General features: G+C 44.3%; 1 protein-coding gene across 4 annotated transcripts in view; it reads left to right on the plus strand.

Moving 5' to 3' along the window:
• CHST8 (carbohydrate sulfotransferase 8) overlaps window positions 1–22,405 on the plus strand; it is a 175,791-nt gene that overhangs the window by 597 nt on the left and 152,789 nt on the right. The window contains exon 1 of one of the 4 annotated variants that reach the window (XM_035337173.1): window positions 26–159. The exons of 1 other annotated variant lie outside the window; for it this stretch is intronic. The gene's annotated coding sequence lies outside the window, so the exon portion shown is untranslated. Of the gene's footprint in view, window positions 1–25; window positions 160–219; window positions 492–22,405 lie in introns of those variants that run through there. 2 more of the 4 variants (XM_035337172.1, XM_035337174.1) reach the window with 2 other exon arrangements.

The following is a 22,405-nucleotide window of genomic DNA, read 5'->3' on the forward strand; positions in this document are numbered from 1 at the left end:
CCGGGGCCGGGGCCGGGGCCAGAGCCGGGGCCGGGACCGGGGCCGGCGGAGGCGGGGCGGGGGCGGTGGCTGCCGGAGCCCCGGGGGGGCCGTCCCGCAGCGCGCCCTCCTCCCGCCCCACCGAGCCGCGCAGAACAGCGCGGAGGCTGCGCGGAGCAGGTCAGTGGTGCGCGGGGCGGCCCCCCCGGGGCACTTGGGGAAAGTGCCTAAACTTGCCGTGGGGCCGCGCTGGGACCCCCCGGATCCCCTCAGCCCCCGGTGGCTGCGGGGCGGCGCCGGGCAGGTGGCGGTGGGGGCGGACGCAAGTTGGGGTGGGGGCTGCACGGAGCCGCCAGCCCCCGGGGCTCGGGCTGCGCGCCGGCACCGAGGGGCTGCGAGGCAAAGTAGAGTTTGTAGGCGCCGGCGTCTCGCCGGGTCGGGAGCGCAGCTCGCCCGGACTTCGGCTCGTGCGCCAGCAGCAGGGGGACCGCTGCGCCTCGCCAGGTCTGCAGGTGGGGTCGGGGAGGAGGGCTGTGGGCGCTCCTCTGCCCGCCCTGGGCTCCTTGCTGCCAGTGGGAGCTCGGAGCCGCAGGCAGGGAGCGGGCGGCGAGCGGTGGGGCCGGGCAGGGCGGGCACGGCGGGGACAAAGCAATACCGGGTCGGTTGTGTTTTCTTGTAAGGTTTTGGAGAGGTTAGGAAAGCCCCGTTCGGTTGTGTGCCAGTGTCGGTTTCTGTCTGGAGCTGACTTGTCTTGTGTGCAGATAGATTAACGTGCTTCCCAAACACAGAGATGTTTTTTTTTTTATGTTAGACGCTTACCCTGAGATGCTGTGGTTTACTGCGAGACTTAAAAGTTGCAGCTCTTCGGAGAATAGGCTGTATGTACACAACCAGAGGGGGTGAATGGCAAACCTGAACAGTCTCCTAAGTGAAAATCAGAAATATAGTCACTAATCGATTTTGTTTATTAATGATGCTCACCATCTGATGAGAGAGCCATCCCTAGTTTATCCTGAGATTTCATTTTGTCAGATGTCTGGCGTCTCATCAATTCCTTTCATGTCCCCGGGATTTTCTCTTTTCCAGGAGCAGGCCACAGAAGCTCTCTGTGTGGGATAACCGCTAAGCTCTTCTTTTGAATTCATGAGCTTCCAAATTAAACTTTCACTGACACCTGCTACCTAGCCTGGTTCAGCAGAGTGGCAGCGACACCCGGGCTTTCAGAGCTCTGCTACAGAGCAAAGTAAATCACAAACAAAAATAGGTGCAAAGTGCCCGGGCCAGGGTACCCAACAATTTGGAGGAGCTCTGTGAAACTGTGGCTGCTGGAAATCTAATCACAGGCTGGTTCCAGTGGAGCAAAGTTTCAACAGCAATCACTGATAGGAATGAAATCCGTAGTGCAGGCACCAACAGAGATTAACAATCATCATCATCAATTAGCTGATGGAGTCAAACAGAACAAAATGAATGTAAACAAAGATCTGGCTTCCCCCTCCCCCCCGAATCTCACCCCACCTTTATTTATCTGGCACCAAGGATATTTTCTGAGTATTAGTTCCAAGTGCCAAAAAATTTAGCAAGTGTCATAACGTAAGGTCAGGACTTAATTATTTATATGGAGACATCAATCATCGCGTGGGGATGGTTTATTTATAAATCACCAGAGCTGTATAACGAGATGGTGAATTCCGATTTTCTCTGGTGGTGGCTGAGCGGGGCCGGGGAGGTCCTGGCTGCTGCCCGGCCACCGTGGGAACCCACAGAAGTTTCTGCCCAGCCCCGCAGAGCAAGGCTTTGCTGCACCTTTTGCATCTGGTAACTTCCCAAAACGTCACCTGGGAAATCTCATGCACGTTGCCTGCATCCCAGTAATGAACATTTACTGATTACGGATTATCTGGAGAATTTAGCTTTTTAAACATTATTCAAATTTTTATGTTTATGTAAGCTAATAAGACTGAAGAGATTCAGTAACTACTCTTTGCCTTGTGGTATTTGAAAAGTGTGTCCGTTGGGCTTATCTCAGCATCTTCCAGAATCACTTCAAAATACTAAAATAGATTTTTTCTGCTGAAAAAAAAACCAACAGTATCTGTCCTCAGTATAATGCTCTTTGCTCACAATTAATGCCAAAAATCAATTTGCTAATATGCTTTTTATGTTTCTGCTGATCACAAACAGGATGGCACAGTAAAAGCTTTTATTGCACAATGGGGGTAAGTGAGTAGCTTGGGCTAGACGGGTTGCAGAAGTCCCATGCTGAATGCAGTGGATGTAGAGAAGAGCATGGGGTGCTGAGCACCAGGCATCAATCCTGCTGTCAGTCAGTCAAAGAGATATTACAAACTGCAAGAGCAGAAGCAGGATCAGGCCCCCGGGTTTTCAGGTAGCTGGATGGAAGTAATGAAGGTACGCGTGGGATATTCCTGAACCTCCTCCTCTGGGTTCCTGATGAAGGGTTAATTACAACCAAGGATTCTCAGAGATTTTTCCATTTATCTATCTGTTAATAGAAATGGTGCTGCTGATCTTATTTACATGATTGCATTTCAGATAGGGAGATGATTAACTCAGTGTGTGAAACTGGTGGGGGGAAAAAAAAAGACTATGGGAAAGGAGAGATGGAAAGGAAAGCTGTGGTGAAAATGAGTTGAGCTAGGAGGGAAGGTGTTCTTTTGCTCTCCTATCATTACCTCCTCAAACTCCACATACCACAACCCATATGCTTTACCATTAAAAAGGACTATTTGAAGCATGAGTAGTACCCCAGGCAGCTTGTGATCCCTCTGAACTTCATGGCAGGACTCCATTTTGGCAAGAGCAAGTCAATAAGCTCTCCTGCACATCCATTATACTGTTCCTGCTGATCTTAAACCAAGACAATTTATCACTGTATTTCAGTGACAGAAATACTAAAATAATATTTCACTGGGTATGTAAGAGGGTGTAAATTACAGGTTAAAGGATGGATGGACTGTCCACTTCTTCAAAGAACAATTAAGACATTAAGAGTATGGGAAAATATTTTTAGACATTAACCAAATCAATGAGAAAATGACAATTTAGGACCCAATTCTGTTATGAGATGTTCCTCGAGCACCCCCTGGATCTTGCCCAGAGCATGTGAAAAATGAAAGCTTAATAGTATTTCTTGTAGGCAAGACCAGTCAGGTGCTTGTGTATTTTGATAGTATGCTGGGTGTATTTATAGCATTTAGTAATGCCAGCAATGTTCAATATAAAGAGTAACAGATGACTGTATCATGAAACAAGGCACTAGCAAGGCAGGTGGGAGATGATTTCCAAAATATTGCAGTAACTAGGCAGGGAGAGATGTCATAAGATTGTAAACATAATAGACGTAAGTGGCTTTAACCAAAGCCAGGGGTAGAGCTTCGGGTTTGTTCCAACTGATGGAAGATCGAGCCCAGCCCACGCTTTACGTAGAAGAGGAAAGCCAGGACTTGCCGTGTGCAGATCCCAGCAAAGATGGCTTCCACGCTGCTCCTTCCTGGTGCATGGAAGGACAAAAATGACAGTGAAATCACAGTTGAATGCAAGAAGGCGAAAGGAGGGGAATAAAACTATTGGCTCGATTGCAAGAAACAAACCACAGATTTCCCTAATCAGACAGACGATGCCTAACTAGGATACAAAGCAAACCATGAAGGAAGGTGGCAGATTTCATGCATTAGTCATGGCAAAAATGGTGAATTTCACAGCTTGAAGTGAATTCACGTTATAGGATGAAACAGCACAAAGTGATTAAGAGCTCTAACTGATAGCAGTAAGGAGCATGTGAGCCTGAGTCATCTCACAGCAGCCAACACTCCTCCCCGACCTCAGCTGAGCCATGGGAGCAACACCTTCAGCCTCCGTCTGCTCCTGGTTGTGAGTGGGACGTGGTGAGGACAACCCCAAACAAGTTGCCCAGACATCTCTGGGAGTTTCTGGGCCAGGGCACAACTGCAGCAGTCACTGTGCTGGGAGAGGCTTCGCAGGCACAGTCTGCAGTCCCAGTACCACCACTGTGGCTCCAGCCGCAGGGCATGTGCCATGATGAGAGCAAGCCATGGGACGGCAGGGCCTGGTCTTCATGGCATGACCCCAAGGGTGAGCAACACAGCGGGAGGATGGCTGAGGTTGGAGCAAGCAGGGACACCGCTGCAGCACACTGTCTGCCATCTGGGGACAACCTTCCAGGTCTGGCAGCACCACTTTTGGAGCTGTTTGGTGCTGGCCCCTGCCGTCTCATGGTGACTGTGCCATAGCACACACGCATCCTACATTGCAGGCAACAGCCTGTTCAGTGGTTTTCTTCTGAAATCCATCCAGTTCCCCTTATTTCAGGGAATAAAGATGAATGTCACAAGCCTTGCAGGTGCTGCAGTGTGACTTTTGCTGGCAAAACATTTCAATAGCTGTTACAGGGCATTTTCAAGGAAAGCTTTGTTATTAAGTACTGAAACCTTACCCTACCATTTGTATCCATGCTTAGACTAAGATAAAAAATTATGGAGAAAAATGTCACCATTGTATCTTAATTCTTTTCTTTCAATGTACGCTCTTCTATCATAGTTATTGAAAATCCATAGAGCAAAATACAAGCAAAGTGAGCTAATACCAACCGGGATGAGGCTGCCCAGGAGGATGCCTCTTCTGGCTGCGTAAGCCCCTCCGTCAAACTCTTCCCCTTCCCAGCCATCCCTCCTCTGCCTGTCCAGCCGGACAGCCTGGAGCAGGGTGGCTTTGCAGGCTACCAGGAGGTTAACAAACCCCATCCCTGGCAGGCGAAGCTGGAACTGCAGCGGAGTCACCGCTGCTTGAGAGAGAAGAGCGAGCCAGCTTTTCTGTGTTTATTGAGGGCGTTCCAGCATAGCCAGGTCTGCTGAGCCCAGCTGTATTAATATCACACAGGGAGAGGGGAAGCTGTTGAAGGTGCCAGGACCAAAGCCATGGAGGAATGTAATGGGGCAGTGCCAGTTCCTTCAGATCCCACGTGGAAGTTGTTATCCACCCACAGGAGGCAGCGGAGCACCTGCATCCCAGAGTAGCGAATGTGCACTGGCTGCACGGAGCCCGTCTGCACCTCGGATGGGCACTGCATGGTCACAGCCCTGCTCCTCCTGACCCAGAGAGAGGATTTAAAACAGAAGAAACAACCTAAGAGGAATCGATTGCTATTGAACGAGAATGGGAAGACAAAGTTTGAAAAGAATTAACATTTCTAAGGCATTTCTAAAGGAATGCCCTTGGACTGCTGGTAGGGAATTAGAAAGGACTTTAAGAAAGGCAGGGGTTGGGGAGAAGCCCTCTTCTCTGGGATTGATTTTAAAAACTTGGCAGATTTAAGAAGCCTTTCAGTAACATTTTGCGGATCGATGCTAATTTGATGCATTGGAGCTCAGCACTGTGCCAATTCACTGTCAAACTGATATTAACTAGGCACTTTTCTGAGCATGTTTATAGCTCAAGGTCCATTAAATATGCAGACCTGACAATTATCGCACCTCCCTTAAAATACTTAATTTGAAATGTATATCACAGCATGCATAAATGGTCTTTCACTCTTAATCAGAACGGAGCCTCGCTCCCCAGCAGCTGCACGTCCTTGCCCTGGGAGAAGGGGCCGGAGGCTGCGCCTGGGCTTAAGACACGTGGTGGCCAGTGGGGCCGGCTCCTGTGCTCAATGCTGCCAATGGGCAGCGAGGCCACGATGAAATCTCCCAGGGGCTGATCTTATGTCCCCCATCTGTACAAGAAATGATCTCCTGAAAGTCAGTTAATTTAAGTAAATGACACTCATTGAGCTAGCAGTAACTATTTGCATCGGGAAAGGTTGCAGGATCAGTTACGTAAACTTTCAGGGTGGTTTTTGAACTCAAACACCTTGTGATCTGACATCCAGGTATAGCTGGGAGCTAAATAAGAGTTGCTTTGTTTTTAAATAATTGCTAATTTGAGCCAAAGATGCAAGAGAAGCTGGTATTTAAACTGGGGTCCCTTTTAATTCCATTGAAATGAAATGCCAGAATAAGTTCGAGAAATGTTGGTATCTCTTTCTGCTCAGTGTGACTCTCACATGCAAAACTTGTCCCTTCTGAGTTTGGAGAACCAAAGCAGCAGTCAGCTAGTAATGCACATATATGGATGACTAACTTTAGGCAGCCACATTTGAATATTTGATTTAATATGCCTTCGATTTTTTATCCTGAAATGGGTACACTACTTAACTCGAAGATCAATTAATTTTTGTTGCTTTTAAGTTCTTTAATGGAAGATGTTACATAAATAATTATTTAATAGACTTTAAAAGTTTTTTTTGCATGACCTGCTTGATCTGCTTAAAGCGTATATATCGGTATGAGCTGAATCAGTAAAATAATTTCAGAAATTTGAAAGCTGCATCGGAAGTTGGACTAGTGCATAAAAAGGAATAAAAACATTGCTCTTTCATTTGGAAAAAAAAAAAAATAACCCTATAGATCTTCAGTTTCCAAACTTTTGGACATCTCATTTTTTTCAGGAATTACAAAATTCATTTGTGAAAAGAGCTATGAGATAAAGGAAGAAAGTGTAAAAGTATCATTACGGTCAATAAAAGATATGAATCTGCAGGCACATACAGGGGAGGATGCCATGAATCTCCTCTTCGTGCTGTAGCTCAGAATAGTAGTTATTTTCTTCATTTCAGCAGATGCCAAAGGCTCAGAGAAACGAGTGCTCACAGAAGGCAGCCCTTGTTTCTCATGGCAGAAATGTATTTGCTTGGTTTCTCCTGTAAGAGAAGTGATAGTCCTGTCCTAATCTGCAGTGACTGAAACCTGCTCGTTTGGAGGTTATCACGGTGTTGGGATGGGGGTGACAGAGCATGACCAAGTACTATTTCATTTATGCGTCTCCCACTGCAGGGCTTACTCCATCCAACACGGACTTCAACATCTGCCAGTTGTAGGGAGAGTTTGTTCCCTGCCATCTCTACAGCGTTTTACAAAGGCTTCTATTCTTTATTCCAGCTTTCCCCAAGGGTATACTGCATCACACTTGCTTTAAAAAAAAAAAAAACAAAAACAAAAAAAACACTTCCATCTACAAAAGCTAGTTTGTTACTTTTCTGGCTTTTCTTCACAACAGCTACTTAGATCAGCCCCAGCACACGGCCAGCCTTTCTTGCTAACTGTGTGTCCCCTGTTCACAAAGTCCTGGGACAGCCCTTGAAAGAACCAGTTGTAATGCCCTAGCAGGATGGTTCTCATCGACTTGTGAGCTACAGAGGGAAGATCAAACTGAGGAAGCTGCTGCCCACTCAGGGATTAGTTCCTCCTGCCTTTACTCAGCCCTGCCCAAGCTCTCACATCTCCACTGCTTGCCATCACCCAGCGCAGTGCCATCACAGCCAGGGCAGCTCCCCCAGCACTTTATGTCAGTGCTTTTCCCTCACAGATGAGGGTGAAAATGCTTTCCTGCTGCCCCTTTGCCTGCAGAGACCGACAACAATACCATTTCACATCTTGAAACACAGGTCTCGGAGTCTTCTAACCCTGCACCTTATATGTGGGTCTCCAGCACTGATGGCAGTCTGGAAGTACCATCTACAGCCAAGAAAGACATCACTGCACTTAACGGCATTGTGTTGCTCTAACTACGTCACCATTAACCTTCAGCGCAGCATTGTTAATTCAGGATACCAGAAGCAGCTCATTGAGCCTCTGGATTACATCGGGAGAAGTCTGAATTTCAGTTAATGTCAAGAGTTTATCTGAAGTCTCTTATAACATCAGCACGTTGCTAGCACCGAAATCCATTTGGTTTTCATAAATATTTGATAGGGCTGTATCATCCTCATCATCATCATTTTGGGCTCCCCCTCCCCCACGCAATCACAATCCGCCTCGGAGTCATCACGGAAAGTCGGCTGGTGATCCTATAACAAACCCCATTCAAATTCTGTCTGAAAGGGAGCTAAGGCTTCACCCTGCTGCTCAGAGAATGATATGCTAAATGCAAGCTTCCCAGGGGCTTGGCCGCAGCCCAGCGCTTTGTAATTTCTGCTTCTTCTTCCTGATGTGGGCTGTGACCTTGGGACCTAACTCCGGGCAGATCACTGAAGTTCGCTCCGGCCTCCTGCGCTCGCTGTAAAAACGCAGCTCTGAGCCCTGCGGCCTCGTCCTGCTCACCGCACCACGGGCAGCTGCCGGCAGCTGTGCCCAGCTGGGAGCCGCGCTGCAGCACATGGGCGGGCAGCAGGGAGCAGCGCCAGGGCTTGTGTCCCCTTCTGTCGCTGCGAGCACGTCACCGAGCGGTGTTGTTAAGTGGCAGAAGTTATTAGCTAACTTCAAAGCATGAAAATGCATTTGCAGAAGAGGTTTAAATTGTATTAGCCAAAGGCGTTTTCTGTGGAGATAGCCAGAAAATGGCTACAATTGGAGATCTCCAAACAGCTGTTGTGCCCTTTGTATTTACATGGGGAAAATAACTTGACAGATTATATTAACGTGAGATTAAAAAAAAAAATGTTTTAACGTTAGTACTCTTATAGTATACTGTGGGTGTCTAGGATGCTTTACTGACAAACCAGTGTTCATGGCCAGAGGAGCTGATAACCTAAGATTGTAACATGACATTTTTAACAGAAAAATTGTGTAATTGAGAGAAGATAACTTCTCAATATTGCCCCTTGAAGATTACATTCATTATAGACTGTAAGAGAGATATGTCTTTAGAATGACTGCACTTCCCTTCAGTTACAAAGCTATTTAGAAATACAATTGTTTGAGCTTATGTACGGAACTGCAGATTGTTACAGCCAAGTTATTGAATGAAAGCAACTTCGGGGAAGGTCTAACAGACACAGGCTGCTTTTTTGTGCCTTTATTTGTTCCAGATTTTTCAAGGACATACCTCCTGGAAATCTTGTACTTTCCTACCTAGGTTCCTTAGGACAGAGAATACTTTGAAAAAGAAAAAGGGGAATTTCTAAGATTATTTTGAAAGTCTTTTAGATTTCTTACTTCACCAGTAATTATCAGTAATTTTTCAGCACAACAAGCAGTACAGAATTAGCTTTAAAACCAAAAGAAAAGCAGAACTTGTCACTGTTCCTGGTCTTCAATGTATTATACCTGATATTTTTAGTGACTGGCATTACCACAAAGGGATCTTCTCTGTAATCCACTTCTACCCCTGACTTTACATAGATGCTTTTGGAAATGTTTCTTCTACCACCTGTTGTGAAGATGTCAGAGAATCGTTACATTAAGTAGTTCTTGGTAAACAAGAAACCAATGAAACCAAGAAGCTCCCTCTGCAAGATGCTTGTCACTAAGATACCACTGGCAAAACACGCACCAGCTGCCTGGATCATCTTAGAAGTGGTGATCCTCCACTGGAGAACATCAGTGTAGACTCATCAGGCTTTTTGGTTTCACTAAGAACAAATCTAAAATTAAACTCTTAAAACGGTACAAAATTGTTTCGGATCCAGTGTTGCTGCTACACTGCTGCTTCTGTACCAGCATTAAATGTGCAGCACGCATGAGAAACACCTTTCTCTATGTGCTAGAGAATCAGCCTGTCGCAGACCTGGCTGACCCCATCTCCTCACATTTCTAGGGCAAAGATAAGTAGCGAGGAGCACTGGCATGGTGGGGACCCACAACTGCAGTCGATAGGGCCCTGCCTGCTCCTTCCCTCCAGGAAAGGCCTTCTCTTCAGAACGCAAACCTCCAGCTACTCATTCCTACGTGACTTGGAAACCTCTGACAGCCCTTCATGTCAGCAGCCTTGCCTTACTAACAGCTGCTCCTTCTGCCTGCTATTCTCCTGATATCACTGCTGGCAGGACAGAAAGCAGTCCTTGGGAAGGGGGCACGACCTGGGGTTCATCCACACCTGGACGCGGGGATATCCATGTGCCCAGGACAGATAATGACACACGTAGGTGAGAGCAGAGGAAGGAGCTGCTCTAGCTCAGAGGTGGCTCTGCCTTGAAATTCCACCTAGCACTATGCAGCATTAGCGGAGCAGAGACCGCACAACCAAGAGGCACTCCTGCAATCTGATCTGGCTCTTGTGCGTGTGATTAAAGCCTCCACCTCTTATTTTTTTATTTGTTCCCTCCCAGTGATATGCCATCTAGCTGTTGCACAAAGCTGGCAGCTATGCTACGCTGGACACTCTCCCTGTCCAGCTATTAAACTGCCCTGTTGCTTTCTTTTGTCAGGGCTTCTTTTTCCCCCCTAATATCTCACCTAAACTTTTTCTTTCTTAGCTTCAGGCCATTGCTCCCTGGCCTACAATTTTCTCAGACTGTGAATAATTTCCTCCCTTCGTTCCTATTGTTACCTTGAAGGTATTTATAGACTGTGATCATGTTCCCCTTGAGCCTTCTCTTTCACTAGACTCTGAATTTAGCTTTCTCAGCCTCTTCCCATGCTATACGCTCTAATCCATGTATCATTGCCCTCCTTTGTTTTCATCTTCTTCTTCTGAAGGTTGGTAACTAGAAATACACAGCATCATGGCTTTGCACAGCCATTACTTATATGGATTTACATGCAGTTCCCCCAGTTATCTATATCATCTTACCCAGAGGCACTGTTTTTGTTTATATTGGTTTATTTTGTGAAATCTCTTCTCTCCAAATTTAATTTGGCAAATGAAAATATACTGAATAACTCTCGATTCTGCTGCCAAGGTATAAACAGAAGGAAGCAAGGCTAAAAAACGTATCTGACAGCAAAAACTCCTAGGGTCAACTTCTGTTTGAAGCAAAAACCTTGCATGAGTTGGGAGCAGCCTTCTGCGTAGGTGAGCTGCTCACCTGGGAGGAAGAGCTGTCCTCAGGACTGTGCCTGGGCCCACTGTAAGGGCCCCCCTCTCTGCCGTGCTAGAAAGTAAAGTTAGCTACCCAGCCCAAACCATTCGGTTTCTCCATTTATCGTGGCTCCCTCAGTTTTATTGCTGAAATAAGAGTTTCTGACTTATGGAAAATTCTAATTTTTGTTACATTTAAGATTAAAATCCTCACTTTTAAAACCTGTAATGGAATACAAAATTCTTGGGAAGGAAATTTAGTTTTGGGAAAGGAGAAACGCTCCATCTTGAGGTTTTTGATCTACCCTACATCTACCCTCTGGTGGCACTGCCAGGTCTGCCCCTGTGACCCCTCGAGTTGAGCCATCCAGTCTGGGGCTGGGTCCACCCGCCCCATGCAGTGCCCAGGAAACCCCACCGCTCAGCAGGCCGCTGTGGTTCATGAAGCAGGACTGTCTCTCTTTTCACCTTACTGCTTTTTTTTTTCCTCCTCCAAAAATTCATAACAAATCTAGCAAGGAGAAGTGTACAAAGCAAAAGGCCTCAGGAAAAGGCTGTATCACATTGTGAGAAAGGAGACCACAGCGGGGAATGAGAGCTTTGTATGGGGAAAGAATTACCGCTCCCCACAAAAACAGGAAGGGTGAGGAAGGGAGAAGTCTGAACATACATTTGTGAAGTTAGGCCACAGTAAGATTTCTAAGAAAGTCAAAGTATGGGAAGATAGAAAATATCTTCTGAACTGCAGCATGGGTCCCTTTGTGCATGTGCCGAGATTAGATTTCTGCACATCTCTCGTTCGCTCTGATGGCTGCGTGGAACCTGACAGTAATGATGTCCCCTGTAGGACAGAATCATCTATCATGCTAACCAGGGCTCTCCAGCTCTCCCCTGTACTTCTCCATCACTCTATCAGCCCTCTCTTTTTACTTAACTCTCTGTTGTTTGAAACAGAGTTGGCTTTCCACCCTGGGCTTCAGCTAGATTGCATCTAGGGTCTTAGTTCTGAAAATGTATGAGAAAATAAATACTTTTATTAATAATATTGTGTTTAAAATAACTAGTTCTTAGTTCTAAGTTTATTGAGGAAAAAAACACCCTCCAATAACTACTAGCAGCAATGAGTAGCAATGGCAGCAATGACTACCATCATTTAGGACACATCAAGCTTTCCAAAAGATCTTCCATCACCAAACTGTACAAATATTTACTCCTAGCAATACAACCAATTTTAGTACCACTTCACCCGCCCCATCAGAGCCACGGCTGACTTCATACAACAATATGAAAAGGACTAACATCTGCAGGGCTCGTTCATGTGAGAATCGAACTACCTGAATAATTCATTGTTCTGCTCCGTGGTTAACCAAAAACTAGTGGGGGGAAGAATTGCTTCAGGTATGTCCCAAAACCAAACGGAGTTCTTCACTTCACTCACTGAAACAGAAGTCTTCAGAACTTCAGATAATTCCAGATAAACTTTTTTTTTTTGAATGATCAAAATGAATTTTTATGCTTAGAGTAATTTGTAAGATATTTAGTTAATTGCCACCCTCATTTAAAAAAATAGTTTACAATAATATTGTAAATGAAAGATTTCAGTAAGGTTTAAGTAAGAATCCTAAGAAGCTATGATCTCCTGCCTCTCAGAGAATCCGTGTTTTTAATGGAGGCCAACATGCACTCTGGAAATTGACTGCTGCTTCTGTCTGTTAGTTAATTATTAAATTCTAAATGTTTGAAATATGCATTGTAAGATGACTTTATTTTAATTTTCCCAGCAGACACATTGACAAGTCCTGGATGATACTGCACTGAACTGTCCTCTTTAATGACATTTTCTTTTTAATAATCATTGATCCACACAAATTTGTCAGTTCCTAAATAGGAGCTCATCACTCACATTGCTCTGTCAGGGGCTGAGCGTGGCACAGAAGATCTCCAGCTACGAAAGCCTGCCATGTAATCACATGATACCTTGGATTTGATTTGGATCCTAATTTTCTGTGGCTGTTCTAAATACAACAGCGTACCAGCATGCCTCTGCTTTTTGTCCCTGTATACTGACAGTGTTCAGAGAGGGAAGATAAATCCTGTGATAACACTCTTTTGGAAAGCACTATTTCCTGTCTGTCCCTAAGAACAAAAACTTGTTATCCCTGTCTTCACCCAAAGTATCACCGTTTTCTCTAGTTATCATTTAACTGCTTAGCCCGCCCAGTTCTCCATGCACAACAACACGAACGTCTTGGTGACCCTGCAGCAGGGAATGGGGCTGGCTTCTCCTGGGGGCAGGAGCATGCTCAGGGGCCAGGCAGGCAGCACGCCCTGCTCCCAGCAGCTGGCTGGGCTTCCTGCTCACCGAGCTGGGCTCTGCCACACCGGCAGCCAGGTGGGAGAGCGGGCAGGGAGTGCGAGAAGCCCTCCATGATGAGGCACTGATCGATTAGTTCTGCTTTTCCTGATCCCCTACTAATGGATGGTGCTGGCAGAGACAGCCCCGTATCCCCTTCCACACACCGCTGACTTCAAAACATACAAACTGAAGTCTGGCAAAGACAGCACAAGGTGTGACTACAAAAGGCAAGAAAAGATGGGTGGGACTGTCCAGAGAGGCAAAGGGGAAAAAAAAAAAAGGCATGCAAAGGGAAGGTGCAAGCTTGAGAGCAAGAGCTGAAGACTTGAAGGCTGGAATGAGAAGGAGCCAAAGGAGCCGAACAGAGAGCTGCCACCCCTGCCCCAAGGGACTGGTGCAGTGGAGCACAGGAGGCTGCCCAGACATGAAAGGCTACTTTCAAAGAGACCTAGGAGGACAGGGGAGCAGGAAAGGCATATGTAGATGATGAATACAGGCACAAACTTGGGGATGGAACATACTTTAGGTGACCTGCAGCACTTCCTGTGGCAACGTCTTACTGAGTCTCCCATAGCCCGGGCCTTGCATCAGTGAAAGCATGACAACTCTTTTGTTATTTTTTACTGCCCTAGGTGTCGTTCTAGTCATCTTGAATGTTGCAAAAGCAAACACCTGCTTGAAATTAAATTGTAACCTGTGGCATAAGAGCACACGTGAAGCCATGAAAAGCCATTGCCAACATTGCAAAGTGATGTCCTGGAGGATCTGGTGTGAAGGAGCAACTGCATCTTCCAGCTGCTGTGCAGAGCCCTGCGGGACATAACCCTCTGCCCCTTTCTCTCCTCCTCTCTGCCCTTCTGTACAACTACAGCGAGAAACAGAGATCAATGATGTGACTTCTTTCTTGAGTCCCATAGGAAAAAAAAATGTTAGGGAAGAAGCTCCTTTCCCAGAGAATCCCTTGGATCAGGAGAGAAGATCCCTTCAGGATCCAGCTAAGACCACTGCAGTATTTATTCCTTTATTTATTCCTTTTCCAGTGACTCCCGCAGATTACCGCCCCCTTAGAAAAGCACAGCTCACAGACACACAATGCTCCATTTCCTCCTGTTCCTTCCCTCACAGTCTCCCCTGAGCAGGAGGAAGGTTTACAGTCCTGCCCTCTTTTCATCTGGCAAACCATGCCCTGATCTCATTCTCTGCTGCGACACAAACAATAAGCCAGGAATCCCGGCATGCTTTGTCTGGGTATTATTCCATTTCTCTGTCAGACTGTAGGTCAGGTGGCAATTCAGGGTGAGGTATCATCTGTAAAGACAACAAACACAAGAAACAATCTTTCTTCCAAGCAAAGGATAAACTAGATGGCACAAGTGATTTTCTCTGTCACTACTGCCTTTGTTTCTATTATGGAATAAACTGCTGGACAAGGAGAAGGATTTAATGCTTTGACTGTCGTGATGGATACTACCAAAAAGACCAGCTTAATTCATCTCTGCGCTGCCCTATAAGGGGCAGTATGGTGTGCCCAGCAATTTAGTGGTATTTCTCTTCCGTGCACAGCTGATCTGCAGAGCACAGAGTTGTTTCCCTTGGAAGATGTCAGGAACTGCAAAGATAGGTGGCTTGGGTGGCTAGGGGGTTGAGTATCTGGGCAAACTCAGAGGCTAATTTTGTCTTTTGTTCCTCATCTTTAGTCTTTGTCAGACATTTCAGGTCTAGAATCAATTCCTAACACCCACATCCAGCCCGTACAGCTCTGTGAGTGTTAAAGCAAGGAGAGCTCAGGGGAAACGCATGGGTTACAGCATTTCCTTTCAGTGCAAACTCAAGGACTGCCTCGAGCAGGTTCACGGGCTGTTCACGGCAGAGCTTAGGAAAGGACAAAAGCTGAACTCCTGATGCCAGCACAAAACTCCTCCAAACAGTCTGTTTTTACGATCCTCTTCATTATATGGTAAATATCTTACAGGTAATCTGTTGTTTTACTTCTCAAACAAGAATACAAGTCCAACCCTTACCAACAGCAAGCTACCAGCCCTCAGCCTCGTGTAGCTGCTTTTCCTAGGCAACTGAAGAAAAAACCCAACAACTTCTGAGCGGGTTTAACAAAGGAAACCAAAGATAATTACATTTATAGTTCATAAATGTGAAGGTGACTTGTGGATGTTTATACTGCTCAGACAGAAATGTTATTAAAGGGAACATGATGTCATGGTCTTATGGTATCCTATTTTTTTTTTCTGTGAAGCAAAACTCTGTAGTACCGGAGGGTGAATAGTTTTCTTCTGCTATTAGCCCCTCAATTCTATTAAAAAATTCTTGAATATTATTTCCCTGCCTCTTCCCTCTTTTTATTCACCATATAGAGAAATGCTTCGCTTAAACTCCGCAGTAGTCAGGGAGCGTCTCTACTGACACTGGATCACATTGTCATTATGATTTAGGGTTTCACTGATCGTGCTTTATTATTTTTGTATTTTCCAAAATGTTTTAACTCTCATTTTATGTGTTCGTTGAATTGTTTAAAGTGAAGGGGCTCTCAGTCTCCATTGCCATACTGAAAGGAAATAGAGGAGAGCTTGCTGTTATTACCATGCAAGCCAGACAGTCTGAACGGTGTCTTTTAGCCAGATGTAAATCCACAATTATAAATCACCACGGGAAGGGGAATGGCAATCACTGCGTTTTGATTTACTGCCACAATACTTTTCATATAAATATACTGACCAGAATAGGGAATTGAGATGTATTTTCTATGTCTTTATGCAACAAAGAGCTTTCCTTAAAGCACCATTTATGCTAGAAGTCAAAAGAGTATCTCTGAGTAAAACTGCTCACAGAAGAAACAAGAGATAATGCCAGACTGATGCTCAGTAGAGGAATAAAAAATCTGCTGCATGGCATAACTTCGTAGGGCTGTATAATTTCTCCAGATTAGGATGTACAGCATGTGTAGTTGTGTTCACATAAGGTATAAATAGTTCCCTCTGCTTTGAAGGGAAGGGCTGTCCTGGGAGCTAGGGGCAATCAGAGTTTTAGTTCCTACTTTTCCATAGACTTCTGTGGTATTTTCTGCAAGTCATTTAATTTCATTGCGCCTAAATTTCTTCATCTGTAAAATAAATCCTTCGAATACAATTGGATCAGCTTCATACAGCAAATTACATCTGATGCTGAATCATGTCTTTTATCTCTCTATCTGTCTACTTATTTTTATCGTGAGCTCCTCAGGGCAAAGACTATCACTTGAAGTCTCATATATAATAAAAGTGTCTTTAGCACCACAGAACCCCCGTCTCGGGGACTAGAAGCTCACTGCAATAATAAAAAAAAAAAAAAGTGGCCAGCCACTCAAATTCAAATAACACATTCAAATCAAAGAAAATCTATGCTTAGGACCTTCTCTCATGAATACTCTGGTCCCCAAAACAAATATCCTGTTTAGTTGCATCCCTGGACAGATGTAAAACACTGGATACACTTTAGCCTTTGGCCAAGTGGAAGCCTTAAAAAAACTTCCTTGCCACAGAGTATTTACGAATAAAGTAACAAAGACTGCAGGCTGGGCAGCGGGTACTCAACAGTTGAATGACCTTAACAAGGGACTGAAAGGCAGCATTAGTGTTCTCCAATCCCTGTTTTCAGTTGTAGGAAGGGGTTAGCTGGTCTGAACATACCTGAGCTGGAGAAAATCTATAAAGAGGTTTTTATGTTTATATGGACACATGGAGAAATTTCTGTAAGAGAGAGCTGAGAACACAAACAGGTCTGCCTGTTCCCAGAAGAGCCTAGACCAGGGCTACCGGCCAAGTTTTGCTGCATGTCCACAGAGCATGGAAAGACCAAGAAAATTTAAAAATAAATTGTTTTCTTAGAAGACAGAAGGCAAAATTGTGCTCATGCTGAAAATGTCATCTCCTGATAGAGAGACAGAATAGAGATACAACCTGAACAGATATTTGACAGGGATCCGGTCTGCTGAATAGTTTCAGAGCAGTTTGCTGTATTTCACCTGGTCTGAAATTGAAGAATAGCAAAAATTTATTTTTATTTTTTAACGGGTAGATTTGATAGCTCCGAGCATTAATTACAGATAAATGCAGAGGCTCATTAGGCTGTAGAAACACTCCTGAGAGCTGTGGGAGGAGGACCTGGGTTGTTGTTTTGAAATCAGTCCCTGAGCAAAAAGCCTATGCATGAACTGCAGACAAAACTTAAGTGCATCCCACCAGACTTCGGTTGCAAGTCCCAGGCACAGAGTTGGGCCCTAACGATAGGTTCATGATACATTGCTTGTTATTTTCCATACATATTAAACTCATTTTGTTCACAGAAGAGGTCTCTAGGGTCAGCAAACTCGTGATGTTCATTGCCCTTAATGGTATTAACACCTTATGTGGCAGTCATTCTGCATTTCTGCTTGCTGTGCCTGCATTTTAAAGAACATTATTTTCTACCAGAAAAACATTTCTGTTCTTGCAATCAGTGCTCGTTTTTGTAAATTAAGGAATGACTTGTGCCAAATTGTTCTCTTTTACTCTCTTCCAGGAATATCTGCAATGTAGTTTATGCTACTGTCTGTATATCTACTGCGTGCTTTACAAGAAAATGAAATCATTACACACAACACAAATTACTAGCCCTCTTTCATAATCACACACCCTTAATTGGCACGTAAGCACTAAGATCACTGTAATACATGCAGTAAAATGTCTCTGACTTTTTTTTTCCTCCCAGGTTTAAAGGTCAACAAGAATATTTTTCTTTAATTTGACAGGCACACAAGAAATAATGCAAGACTCATTTATGGTCAGGTAATGCACAAAGAAATCTATAAATCAAGCTAAGGGGAATATTAGATCATGCTCATATCTGAACCCATCTGGCTTAGTTCACGAAAGAATCAATATGAGGCAGAGCGCTCAGTATTACTAGTGATTTATGCTCTTGCATCTAAAGGGAAAAACATTTGCAATTTTTAAGTCGCTTCATCTCCTCCTGAAACAATAGGATATGGAAAAGGAACTACAGTTAGCTATTGCAACATGTACATAGGTAAGTAATTTGATGACAACTTATAGCTGGAGGAGGATGGGTTCGTTCCACTTAATGACTCAGCACTTTGACTTCTTTGTTTTTTTTTAGTGTTCTGATCTTCCTCCCTCCAAGGTACTATTAGTATGGAGCTGTTAAGAAATAAACCTAGCCAGATTTCCCTGCCTTTGATTTCTGTAAATTAATTGCAATTCAGAGTTCTCAGGCACAGTAGTGTTAGTCCAGCATATTATAACCTATACAACATGCAGCTTTTCTTTGTCATCTTCTTTCAAATACTACTTTCACCAATAAACCCCACACCTAAAAAAACCATCATGACCAAATGGTAACCCTACCACATTAGACACACACGCTTTTGATCATTCTGTGAACATCCAGGATTTATGTGCAAGCTTTCTATGTATATAGCACATCTCAACTAAATAAAATCTCCAGTTGGCCTTAAGTTCAGCCTCCCCAAGAGGCAAGATGAAAAGTGTCAGGCAGCGCTGCAGTTTGCTGTATGAACGCACAGGGGTGGGAGGCAGAGGGGGAATGAGAGATTTCACAAGGCAATTAGAGTATGAAAAACAGATACTGCAGCGATGGGTGCCATAAAGGCATCAGGGGAACTGGGACAAGTAAAACACCCATTTCAGCTACAGTGATTTGTTTTACATACAGCACTAATATCCTTCATACAAACGCTGAATGCAGCTTAATTTAAATCCAGAAAGGCATTTAGACTAAAGGGAGAGCCTGACATATTTTTCTCCCATCTAACGTGCACAAGTAGAATCAATAATTTTCCCAGTATACGTTGATAAATTATTACATCAGACATTATTGATCCAGCCAAAGAAGAAGGAGGTCAAAATAATGGAAATCAGATGGTTGTGATTAGAAATGCTTGGGATATTCATTTGGCAACAGCTGATAACTAAAATGGTTCACAGGCTTTACATTTATTGATTTAATAAATAGAATAAGCCCTGCTGATCCCAAACAAGGTTACTTGTGTAGGTATTTCAGGGCGTTACACTACTGAAAGCCAGTCTATATGTCTTCTGTATGTGTGGGAATTATATTTTAGTTCACCACTCTGAAAGCATTAATTTTAAACACGTGTTCCTTTCAGCCACAATTTTCTACTGCATTTTGCAGCTGAAGCTTAGACTTCATTCTGGTAGTAGGCTTAGTACTCTTTGAAGTATTCATCTAAAAGGCTTTCACATGTTTGTGTCATTATTAATAATGAATATGTTCATTAATTTACACATGCTTTACAAACACTGGGCAGGATCCAAGAGCCTCCTGCATGAGGAGCGATGTGCTGAGGCGATGCTATCGATTCTTTCTTGGGTATATCCTTTCAGCAGATAATAATACATCAGTGTTGCACCTTTCAACCCCAAATATTCCAAAACATTTTCTGAACCAAAGAGGGCACTGTGTGTGCTAGCAGAGACCACATCATCCCTCACAGGAAGGGAGGCACCTTTGAGGCACTGTACAGCAATATTCTGGCAACACAGAGAATTCAGGAGCTATGCAGGCAGGGCACAGAGATTGCCATATCACTATGCACCATGGAGAGGTAAAGAGATAGAGCATGATTTACCTGGAGGACATGGTGAAGATACAAATTCTACAGCTTTCTTTCCCTCTGTCTTCACACCACTGGAGCCTCTTCCATTTCAGAGGTCCCACCTATCTCTTTGTTTCTTCCCTCACTGGCTTTATGATCCCCAAACTATGCCTCAAACTGGGACTCAGTTTCCTTTCTGCAATCCTAGCCTTCTTCTTCCATACTTCTACCTTGTCCACAGCTGCCCCTTCTCCATAATAATACTCCTGTATCACACATCCCCCAGCCAGCAGCCCCACACTTGCCCTTCCCATCTTCCCTGGGCTGAGATGGCCCTTTTGCAGTCCACCTCATGAGTGCCAAGTACATCCCCTTCCTGGCACCTGGGCTACTGTCTCTCTCTGAGCACCTCAGAAGTAAATAAGAGGTACTAGCCACAGAAAGGCCACAACAAAGACAAGAAAGCAATATCACCCTCCTTGCAAAGACTTTGAATACTCTTGATGAGAGTGATAGCTACCAGCTGGGGCTTGTAAGGACCAAGTGGACCCAGAATCTGTTTCACTTGCTCTCTCACAGACAGCATTTTTAGCATCCTGGTACCCCCAGGAGCAGGCTGGAGCATTGCCTCTATGAAGGGTAATTTAACTGAGTGTATAATGCAAGTATTATTGCCATAGTCCTGAATTATGAAAGAGAAGCAGTGCTTCACTGCATCTCTGGGAAACCATGGGGGTTGGTCACATCTCATCAGTCTCTAAAGTCCTTATAAAATATGGTAGCACAGGAAATATGTATGTGCAGATATGGCTCATTGAAAGTCAAAAAATTCATATCCCAGCTTCTTTCCATGCTTGGGATTTTTCCAAAGTTTTTCTTGAGCATGAGAAACCAAATATGTTTTCCTTAAGGTCTTCGGAAACTCCTTGCTCTAGTTCAGGTGTAATGAATACCAACTGACTGTTGCGTTGACACTAGTTATGAAACCTGAGCCCCGTGGGACAGCAGTATAGTGTGAAAAATGAAAACATCCATATGTACTTCTCATTTGCTGTGAGTAGAAGGTGATCCTGAAAATGAATTCTGTATTTCTTCCCAATCATCCTGCACCATGGCCAATACCTAAAAACTTGAGCTTTCCCCTGCCAGGAGTGCATGTGGCAGTCGTAGCAGCTGCATCAGAGTTATATTGCAAGGGTGACAAAAGTCATCTTCCAGATAGCTAGAAAATGATATAAGCTCCCTAACACATGACTGGATTTATCATTCCTGCTCTGCATTATTTAAAGGTACGATAGCATAGCATAGCTAACTGGGTACAGCAGCACTGGAACCTCTGTACTGGGTTATTAATCTCCTTTGGACAGTGTAATGCAACTGTTTCTGCTGGGTAAGATCTTTTAGATTTGTTAGCTGCCCTGCAATAAGACACCTGGACCATCGCTATCCCATATGAACTTTATAGGGTCTCTTGCCTGACCTGATTCTTTCATCCAAAAACCGACCAAAATGAGCAGTGCAAGAATGAGATGGGCTGGGGTGGAATGGGAGAGGAGGAGCAGTTCCTTGTTCCTATATGCGCTGTAAGGTGAAGCAGACTCTTTTGAATCACCGCAGTGGGGTGTGCCAGAGCGTTTTGGTCTTCTCTAAACAGCCCGAAATTCACTGACGTGGCAGGGCTGTAAAAAATGAGATCACAGAGGGTGCTCAAAAGGCCAGTGCTGACCATCTCCTTCCCTTTCTGGGCACTAAAGACAGCTTTGGACATCTATGTACCATAGTAGTTCAGGATTGGATTAAGAATTACTTTGTGCCTGGGGTGACACCCAAGTCTGTGGAAATTGTTTCAAATTTCTGAGGAGCAGTCACAGCCTGAAGCAGAAACACAGTTGTCCTTCATGGCGTGAAGTGCCGCGGGCTGAGCACTTAGAAGGCAACAAAGAATAATTTGCTGTACCTCCACTCAAATGAGATATTCTTTCCCCAGTAGGGAGATTGGTGTTTTGGGTTTTCTTGTGCATGTAGGTGTTTATGTATTTCAGCTAAAGTGGCATATTATTCCTCAGTGCTGCTATCCTTCTGGCCACAGAGCTAAATTATTATTTTTTGTTAGCATCTTTTTTTTTTTTTTTTTTTTCCCTGCAAAGGTTTACTTCTTTAATGCTTGTTATTTAGAAACTTTGTGTTATGTAAATATAAGTTGTGACCTTTGCCTTTCCATAGGCTAGAGCTAAGTTAATGTGAAACAGTGCAGAGAGAAACAGGGAGCAAACGGGGTTAGAGTACATTTTAAAACACCATTTTCTTGCTTGTAATTTATTCTTCCTACCTCTAGCGTTCCTCTGCAGAGATATTTATAAAACTAGGTGTTCCATGTACTGTATATCACAGGTTTATTTAGGACTGTTGTTGAAGATTTACACTGCTCAAAAGAGCAGTCATAGTAGATAATTCCATTTGCAAGCTTCAACAAAATGTTCCAGGAAAAATACTGTTATCACTGCGGAGAATTTTAATGATGGCAGAGTTTACAGACAACTTATTTGGCAAACAAGGCTGCAGCAACAAACACCTCAGCAAGTGCTTTTGCCAGTGCTGGTGTCTGATTGTTGTTGCTGCCTGTT

The sequence above is a fragment of the Oxyura jamaicensis genome, chromosome 11 (assembly GCF_011077185.1).
Source record: "Oxyura jamaicensis isolate SHBP4307 breed ruddy duck chromosome 11, BPBGC_Ojam_1.0, whole genome shotgun sequence".
In the NCBI taxonomy this organism is placed as follows: Eukaryota; Metazoa; Chordata; class Aves; order Anseriformes; family Anatidae; genus Oxyura; species Oxyura jamaicensis.